This window comes from Mustela erminea, chromosome 9 (genome assembly GCF_009829155.1).
Source record: "Mustela erminea isolate mMusErm1 chromosome 9, mMusErm1.Pri, whole genome shotgun sequence".
In the NCBI taxonomy this organism is placed as follows: Eukaryota; Metazoa; Chordata; class Mammalia; order Carnivora; family Mustelidae; genus Mustela; species Mustela erminea.
Genome location: NC_045622.1, coordinates 639067 through 648534, shown reverse-complemented (window position 1 = coordinate 648534; position 9468 = coordinate 639067). Strand labels below are relative to the sequence as shown.

The following is a 9468-nucleotide window of genomic DNA, read 5'->3' as shown; positions in this document are numbered from 1 at the left end:
GAAGGCCGTCAGTCTCCCCTCCCTCGACCTGCTCGGGAGTCACCCCACCCCCAGAAAGCTTCATCGTGTGATTAATGAGCCTCCTCATACCCTCCTCACGGGGCATGACATCATCCCCCAAACCAAGCCTGGGGGAGGGCAAGGGTCTGTGCCACCTCTACATAGCGGCCACAACAATCTAGTTTTGCACCGAATAGGAAAACGTCTTATACGAGATTATGATTACTTATCTGAGTATAATCTGTCAATCATATTTTATGATCTATATACATGCGCCCGTTGAAGTTCAAGTAGTAAAGACACAACAGCGAGAAACATTGGAAGACTCCTGACACGATGACGTCCTTTTATCCTCAGGATGTAGAGAACGTTTAAATGATGGAGACAATCGACTAGAAGGGACATGTCGTCAAATGGACCAGGGAGCCACAACGGCATGTAAACTGACAGACGCCCCACGCAGCAAACGCATCCTTGGGGGACCCGGCCAGTGGAGGAAAACCCCACGGACGCTTCCTGTCCTCCCTTTCCCCAGTGTCACAGGTCCAGAAGGAAAGAGGCTACTTCCGTTTGACCCAGAACACCCCCACAGACGGCATCATATTAAGTGGCTTGGCGAGGTCGAAATGCAGCAAGAAGCAGTTTTAACTGCACGCGCTGCCGAGGACAAGCCCCATCGGGACGGTGACGAGGGCTGCACCTCGGGGAAGGGCTCGGTAACTAACCCCACTCCAAGACCAACAGCAGAGTGTGTGCGAACTAACTGGACTTTAAACAAAAACTAGAAAAGAGAGAGAGAAATACCTGTATGGTTTTTCTTCTTAATTTCACGGCTCCAGGGGCACCTGAGTAGCTCAGTGGATTGAGCCTCTGCCTTCAGCTCAGGTTATGACCTCAGGGTCCTGCAATCGAGCCCCACATTGGGCTCTCTGCTTAGTGGGGAGCCTACTTCTCCCTCTCCCACTCCCCCTGCTTGTGATCTCTCTCTCTGTCAAATAAATAAATAGAATCTTTTTTTTTTTTTTAACAAATAAAATCTTTAAAAAAAAAAAAAAAATTCACAGCTCCAGATACAGAAAATGTCGAATCTTCGGTATGGATTTTCACTACAAAATCTGGTCATGTTGGCTTCCATTCTGCTTTGTGTTCCCCCGGTTTGGGGCCACAGATTTTTCAAGGCAAAGAACAGATGGTGAGAGGAACGTGCAGGTCAGAGTCAGTGCCAGCCTTCCGTGGGAGCCTGGGCTGGCCGTGAGCCCCCCCAGGGCTCAGAGCCCCACATCGCTGTACCTGGAGGGCACCCGGCACACTGAGCGCACTCACGGCCCCACACCACCCTCTGTACGTGGATGTCATCTCCTCGGAGCCCAGCACCGAGTGAGGTTCCTAGGGCTGCAGAAAGTGAGCTGCAGGGACACCTGGGTGGCTCAGTTGGTTGGACGACTGCCTTCGGCTCGGGTCGTGATCCTGGAGTCCCGGGATCGAGTCCCACATCGGGCTCCCAGCTCCATGGGGAGTCTGCTTCTCCCTCTGACCTTCTCCTCGCTCATGTTCTCTCTCACTGTCTCTCTCTCAAATAAATAAATAAAATCTTTAAAATAAAAAAAAAAAAAAAAAAAAAAAAAAAAAAAAAAAAAGAAAGTGAGCTGCATTTGCGCAACAAACCACGGCAAGGCACGCAGGACAGCGGGCAGCAGGCAGGACCAAAGCTGCGAACAAGGCTCAGCTCCAGTGACCCCCTTGCCGCTTCAGTGGTTCCAATTTCACGTTCTCTAAGGGAGGATCGGACAGCTGGGGGGGAGGGGGGGGCTGCTCCTCCGACCGGCCAGCCTGGCTTTGGGGCCATCCCACAGCAGGGCCGGGTGTGGGCGGCTCCCAGCCCGGCGTCTGACCCCAAGGCCCCTGCCCGTCATGGACACCTGCGCTGATTTTCCAACACCCCCTCCTAAGGCACAGACAGGTGCACGAGTTCTCAAGTCCAAGACTAGTGCTCCCTGGTTTAACCCTGAGGCTCCGCCTGTGCCGGAACTAAGTGTCACTGACCGTGTGACACTTAGTGACTGTGACATTACCTAAAAACAAGCATAAAGAAGGCAGAAAAAGAACTCCCTTTCCATACCCAAACTTCTGGCAAGAGTCCTACAGTGTGTACAGAGCCTCACACTCGCCTCTGGGCACAACGATCTGTGTTCCGGCAGCACAGGCTGTGCTGGCTCCCCAAGCCCGAGATCCTTCCTGTCACAGGAACCCAACGCAGCGCGGCAAACCTTGGACTATGAGCCACTGTGGACACGGGGCTCCCGCAGGGTAAGGAAGGCAAGGACTGCAGCGGGCCCTCAATGCAGGGACGCAGAGACAAGGCAGACAGCCGCGATGGGCCTGCCAGCCTGGGACAGCGAGCCCCGTGGTCCCCGGGCAGAGCGCACCTTAGAAGGAGAAGGGGCTGCAATAGCAGGGGCAGGAAGGTCACAGAGCCCATGTGTCCAGTGCACCCGCTTCCTGCACAGCAGCTCACAGGGCTGTGCTGGGAGAGGAGCCCTCGCCAGACTGGGGGGAAGGAGGTGCCTCATCTCCCAGGATAGAGGGCCACCAGGCCTCGCTGAGCACCCCGTAGCTCACCCCTGGCCTCTGCTATCTCTCTGCCTCATCAGACGCGTCTAACAGCGTCCTTGGGCCTTCACTTCCCCACAAAGACTCCCATGTCCCACACAACTTACACTCCGCACCTTTAGCAGCTTCCCTTCGCTCCCGTCTGTCACACATCCAGCCGGGGCCCCCGAGGCTGGAGGGAATGTTCCCCCTCCCCTGAGCAGTGCCCCTCAGATGCTGGGAGAGAGCGTGGGGTGTCTCGCTCACGGCCCCAGCACAGGGACACACGCCGTGCTCACGCTGCCTTTCTGGGTGACAGACAGAGCGGTTCCTGGTGGTGAGCCATTCTGCCCTGGACGCTTTGTCACCACGACCCTCAGGGACCAGTGGACTTGTCCAGATCACCTCTGTTATCAGCCCAGAGTCACACAGTCCCTGTGTCAGACACGGCTAGTGACCTGCCTGAAATGCATGCTCCTGGAAGTTTTCACTGGGCGGGCCCATCGCAGACACGACGATTCCGAGCCAGGGAGAGAGAGGCCGGGGAAAGAGAAGACTTCAGGGAAGACTGCCCTGTCCCCCCGCTGGCAACAGAGAGGTACGGCCTGGGACCCCCGCGGCCAGCAGAGGCTGGGGCAGGAACCGTGCTCTCGGGACGCCGCTGCAGCGGGGTCAGAGGGGCTCAGGTCCCTGGAGGCTGGGGCCTTGCCCTGTCACCCTGGGCCTCTGGATCGTACAACGATGATAAAATGCACCCAAGCTCCGTGTCTGTCGCTGGGCTCCAGCTGACGCCAGCGCGAACTACAGCCCCTGCTCAGTGCCAGCCTCGGGGTCTGCCCCCGAACACCCAGGACACCCATTCTTACCTGCTTTCCCGCCAGAGCACAGAGGCGACCAGCACAATATCCCTACTAGATGCAGCGCGGACAGGCCTCGCACTCGCCCGGGCCATCGGCCCACAAGCCCCCAGAAGGCTGGTGTCCTGATGAGGCCGACAGCGTGGGGCGTGTTAGCCTATAGCGCTGCGGACAGAAGCAGCTCAGACGTGGCTGGACAGTGCTGGGAAGACAGAAGACAGGCTCGAGTTCCTGTCTGGGTAGCCAGGAAGCCCCCAGAGGGAAGGTAACATCTGGGCCAATGTCTGGAGGAAGCAAAACCACTGGACGGGAGCTCCACCAGCAGGAGAGATGGCAAGTGAGGGGCCATGACCCACCCCCAGCTCCTGATCCGGAATGGGAGGTGACCGGACAAGACCATCTCCACACGCCTTCGCAGGGTTATGGGGACTGCAGCAGCACATCCAGCCCGAGGACAGGCTGCAACCTTGCTGGAAAACACTCCCACCTGACAAAGGTCCCGCCTGGAAGCTCCTGCGGGAGTTTCTCTTGGCCCAATAGTGGGTCGCAGGCGTAAAGGGAGTGGAGACTGTGCTGAAGTCAAATACACCTTGGAAACTGGCTGCTCACTGCAGGACTCCTCAGGTCCTTGAAAACGTGAACTGTGGCAGACAGACTCTGCCGGACTCACCTCACCATGGAAGCCTTTTCGGATGCAGAGTAGCTGAGGAGATGGTTCCACGGAACACACTTTGGGAACAAATACTGTACACTAGAGGCTGGTACACATTTTCTGTAAAGGACCAAATAATACATATTTTAGGCTTCGTGGACCAAATGTTCTGCTGCAGCTCTTTGATTTGCCACTCTAGCTTACCAGCAGCCGGAAACACATACTTATAAACAAACGAGCAAAGCCAAGTTACTACATTTCAATTTAATACTCTTCTTACATATCATAAAATGTTAGCTATTTTTATTTTTTTCAACCATTTGAAGTGTGAACCATTTTGAACTCACCGGCCACACACAGACAGAGGGAGGACTGGATCTGACCTGCAGGCTGTACCCCACCAACCCCGGCTTTAAACAAATGTACATTTATCCTTTTTTTCCTTTTTTTGTAATCGGTACATATCTTTTTAACTCACAGCTTAAAGTCACACGGCTAGCATCCTGATCACCAGAAAAGGTGGTTGTAAATCACATTTCCAAAATGTATTTGAGACCAAAAATGGCTCGGAAGAAAAATCACATTTTTAGACACAGCTCCTTTATAATTACTTCTTGCTAGAAAAATGAAATCTAATTCTGCCTTGACAACAGAATTATTAGGAAAAGTGGCCTATATTTTTCTAATATTGGTTTTTATTTTCCTCTCTAAAATTTTTGAAAATCGAATTATCATTCCTTCTCCAGAAGATACTCTAAATGCACTGTCTTCTGTGGAAAGGAAGCATTTGCAGGCAGCCTGACCTCAGCCAAAATTGCACTTACCATCGTCTGGAACATGGTCCCCTGCCTTCTTCCTCTCCACCTGGCATCCACTTACTATTATCACTGCTCCAAACCGGCCTGGCCCCTTTCCCTCTCCCGCCAAAATCTAAATTCCCTCATGCCCCGTCGTCTCCCACTTTTCCTTTAAATCTGTGTTCACAGTAAAGCAGAACCTCGCTCTCATGATGGTGTAAATGACTTATAAAAGCAAACAATGTTAGGATACTGTTGGGCGTGTGTGCACTTTAGCAGAAGGAATGAAGATTTACCTCTGGGGCTCCCGCCCCGAGGTAGCCAGCAGGTGGGGGAACCGGGTCTTCCAGCAACCTCAGGTAGGTTCCCAGTCCTGAAATCACATTCGATAGGAAGCCATGTCCCTCAGCCAGGAGAAGAGGCGCACGCGGCCCCAGGCAGAGGCTCTGGTCAAGGCTCACTTCCGCCCCATGAGATGAGCACAGACAGGGGAGCAGGTGCCTCCTCTCCACCTTGTGGAAAAGGACAAATAGCTTTCCCTCCACTCTTCTGAGTTCTCGACTGACACATCCTGTAATAAAAGATGGATTAATGAGAAAAGCACAAAGTTTACCGACATGTACACTTGGTGCATCCAGGGAGACAGATACCCAGGAGAAGTAAGTCAGTCCCTGAGGTGGCCTGAGCCACCGGCCAAAACACCATCTTCAGGACAGATGGAGAAGGTGTGTGTGGGGCTGCGGGGGACATCTGTCCTCCTCCTTAGACACTGTCCTGTGATGGAGTCCCCCTTTGGCTTCCTGGAGTGGACAGAGATTTCCTTTATAAATGTCAATGTCCCTCGCCAGAGACTAACTTCTGCATCTGCTGTTTCTCAAAACCATCAGCTCGAGAAAATGCTGATGCCAGAGAAGCAGGTTTGGGGGCAGCTGATCCTGCTTCCTTCCCCCCAACATGCTGAGCCTGAACCGGGACTTCAACTGCCTCCATTATGACCTCAGTGTATACTTCCTAATTAAGTTCTCGCTTCACTCGGGCACAAGAGGGGAGGGGTGAGGTGGGGCACGCCAGGCGCCCCGTAGTAAGCACACAGACCACCCTGCAAGCAGGGGAGACTGTCCTGACACCAGCACGACCACCAGCGAACTGACCTTCGCTACCCACCTGCAGGGACCCGCCGACCTCTACCCACACTGTCGTGATCTAACCCGGATGTCTTTTGCATGATTCGGAGACGCCAGCACACCATCTTTCCGTCTCAGCCTCACTGAGACAGACCCCTTTCCTGTCTCTCTGTCTTCAGACTCTGTCAGCAGCGAGGGCCCTAGTCTGGTCTCTTTGGGGACAAGGTGCTCTTGCACTCCTGATCTCCAGCTACAAACCCTATCTCAGGAAACACAGCGACTGATCGGAATGCTGCCAGCAAAGACTCGGAACCTAAGGCCCTCTCCCTGCTGAGATTTTCAAGCCCGAACACATAAAGGGAAAGGATCGAGGGGCTTGGCTGATAGCTGACCACTAAAGAGGGGTATCAAGTTTTTTATCATTGACTTAGTCAGACTTTTGTAAGGTACATAAAACACACCAATGAGCATTCAACCCAGTGAGAAATGCTCACTCTGTCCGCCCTCACGGGCTTGGGACTGCCGCTCTCGCTGAGCAATACAGTCGTGTAGAGCATAGACAGACTCTCCCGCACCCGCGATCAGAAAGCTCCTGTCGGAGGACAGAGCACCCCGACTGCAGATACAGTGGCGTTCACGCAGCACGCACTGCACCGCCCCCTTCCGCTCACTTGCTTCTCCACCAGGGGATGCGATTTCTCAAAATCCTTGCTCTGATGTTGACGTTTTGCAGGAACCAGAGAGAGCAGGCCGAGAAAGAAACAGGACCTTCCTGTTCTCATGTTACATTACACTTTCCAGCCCTTTGAAGTCAGTGTAACCCTCCACTAAGTATTTGGCAAACTTTAAACCATACATCTGTGAAGCTGGAGTTTTTTTCCCCTTCACGTTACCTTTCACCTACTTTAAAATAAACCACTCATTGTTCAAGGGGGAAAACTCAAATTTGTGTTTTCGTTTGTTTTTTTTTTTAAAGTAATCTATAATAGATTAAAACATTGCTGGAAGGTTTGCAATGAACTAATTTACTGTGCAATAAATTCCTAGGAAAATGAAGTGAGCAGGGAAATCAGCTTTCAACCTTGAACATGTAGGCCTCTGTTTGTTTTTTAATTAACAAAATGTAAACTTTTTTAAATTAGAAAGGTACATGAACCTGATTCTCTAAATGTTTACGTTACACAGAAACCTAGAGAATCAAGGGGGAAAAGTCATAGCCCACTTTCTTGTGTTGCTTGATTTAATATTAAAATACTAAAAGCAAGTGTATGGAAATAAGTGTGTTTGCAAATTTTTTTAGATTTGAGTTTTAGTTTTGCCTACATTTTCCCAAATTTTATCGCTAGGAGATCATAAAAGCTATTTTTAAAATCATGAACTACAAGGCCTGCAGGGAGGGACACAAATCAGCAGCAGGGTGAGGCTAACAGAAAGCAGCCTCCTCTCCTGCTTCCCTGCCCTTTGGGCCTGGTCTCCCCCTTTCCATCCACCTGCAACCCTCAGGCCTGAAACCCGAGGACACTGTTTGCAACCCTAACATCCTCCCCTCCCAGGCCCCCATGCCTTTGCACACACCGCCTCTCCGCTTGCAGAGCCGCTCCCCTAGGACCCCTTCCCACCAGGCTAGGCAGGCGCCTTTCAAGCATCACCTCAGATCACACCTTCAGGGGCGTCCAGGCCCCGCTCAGGAACCGTGAGTACGCCCTGGTCCCTGCATGGACGGCATCCTAGACGCACTTAGGCGAAGAGAGCGCTCTCTGATCAGGCAGCTGTTTCGGTCCAGGGGGACTCTGGGAGCACGGGCCGGGCATCTGCCGTCTTCATGGCCCGCGGACTCAAGGCCGTGCAGGGTGGGCCGTGGGGACGGCACAGAGGAGCTGGGCTCGGTGCTTCGGCTGCTGGGGCTGGACCCTCAGCTGACCGGGGGTTCTCAGGGGCTCCAAGCACCGGCAGGGCCGGTGGAGCCCAGGGCCCGGAGCAGAGCGCCGGCCGGAGCGGGTCCCGCCACGGGCCGCAGTGGACACGCGGGAAAGCAGAGGGGGAGGCCGTGCCCGCAGGACAGGATGCAGACGTGCTGTGACACGGGGCCGGGGGTCGAGGCGGGCGTGCGGCACCGCGTCCTAGGCCGACACGGGTCGCCGCAGGGAGGTCACCGCCGCGGCTGCGTGCGGAGCAGGGGGCACCGGGCGCCGGTGGGGACCGCGGGCCGGCCTCGGCGCCGCGTGCGCTCAGCAGACTGGGGGGGGGGCGGGGGGGGCAGCCCGTTGACTTGACTTCCACTTACTACACTGTTTCCACGGGGAAAGGGATCTGGGTGCTAAACCGAGTTTCAAACACTTCCTTGGAACACAGTCCACGCGTCGTGTGGGACTGGCTGTCCCCGGGGCCTGACCCTAGCGGCCACGGGTCGCCGCAGTCTGAGAGCAGGCGCAGTGGGCCCCACAGGTAGGATCCGCCGGAGCAGCCCGAGCGCAAGCACGGCGAACGCCGCAGGTAGGACTCCCGCAGGCAGTTCTGCGCAGGCGCAGCGAGCTCCGGAGGCCAGGCCCCGAAGGTCGCTCTGCGCAGGCGCAGTGAACTCCGCAGGCAGGACGCCCCCTACCCTCCCCCCAGGACAGTGCTGCGCAGGCGCAGTGAGCACGTATTTGGCCAAGTCACCACTTTCCGGCATCAAAGAACGTTTGTACTTTTCCACTGCTGTGAAGTGATTTCTGCCAGTTTGGCGGAGGCAGAGACCCGCTCGCACAAGCCTGCTTCGCCTGCCAAGAAGGCGGAGGCTGCGCGCTCGCAGGGGCCCGCGGCGGCGCGAAGTCGCCGCAAGGAAAGAGCGGGGCTGGGACAGGGCCACGGGGGCCGGCTCCAGGGGACGCCCGCAGTCCCCGAGGTGGGGGCACCCCAGTATCCCCGGCCCTCGGCCCCCGGCCCCAGGGGTATCACCGGACACACTTGCAGAACCTCCCGCCGGGCGCTTGGCCTGTGCGGTGCGGACTGTTGGTGCAGAGTCGGAGCTCGAGCCTAGGGCTGCCCGGCTTTCGCTCCCCGGCGAGGTCACAGGTGGAGCCCAGGGGAGCAGTGGCCGTCCGCGAGCACTCCGGGTCAGGTGGAGATGGGCTGCAGGAGAGGAAATCAGGCAAGGGGCCGGAGACTAAACTCGGGGTCTGGAAGGAGGCCCGCGGGAAGATGCCACGGGAGCTAAGGCCTGCAGAACGCCAGGGATGGAGCGGAAAGAAAGAAACTGGCCCCGAGGTGTTTGGTTTGGGCGTCTGGAGGGACCGCGTGGTCATTTACATGCATGCAGATTTGAGAGAGCGCCTGACGCCGGCGGCTGTGGGCACTGGTGAAGGAGGCCGGCTGCAGCGGCCTGGGGACGGGACAAGTGTGATGCTGGCCCAGTGTCTGGCCTGCAGGGGTGCAGTCACCGATGAGCAGGGCTGAGGCTCAGACTGGCT

General features: G+C 55.5%; 1 long non-coding RNA gene across 2 annotated transcripts; it reads right to left on the bottom strand.

The window, feature by feature from the left end:
- Positions 1-1645: 1645 nt before the first annotated feature.
- Positions 1646-8499, bottom strand: LOC116599526. Of its 2 annotated transcripts, none has more exons than XR_004289402.1 (3): positions 7669-8499; positions 5192-5466; positions 1646-4218 (listed from the first exon to the last, which is right to left on the bottom strand). It is a non-coding gene; the product is annotated as an uncharacterized LOC116599526 (long non-coding RNA). The 2 variants fall into 2 exon arrangements; XR_004289401.1 differs by having other exon boundaries at positions 7681-8499.
- Between the last annotated feature and the right edge of the window lie 969 nt (positions 8500-9468).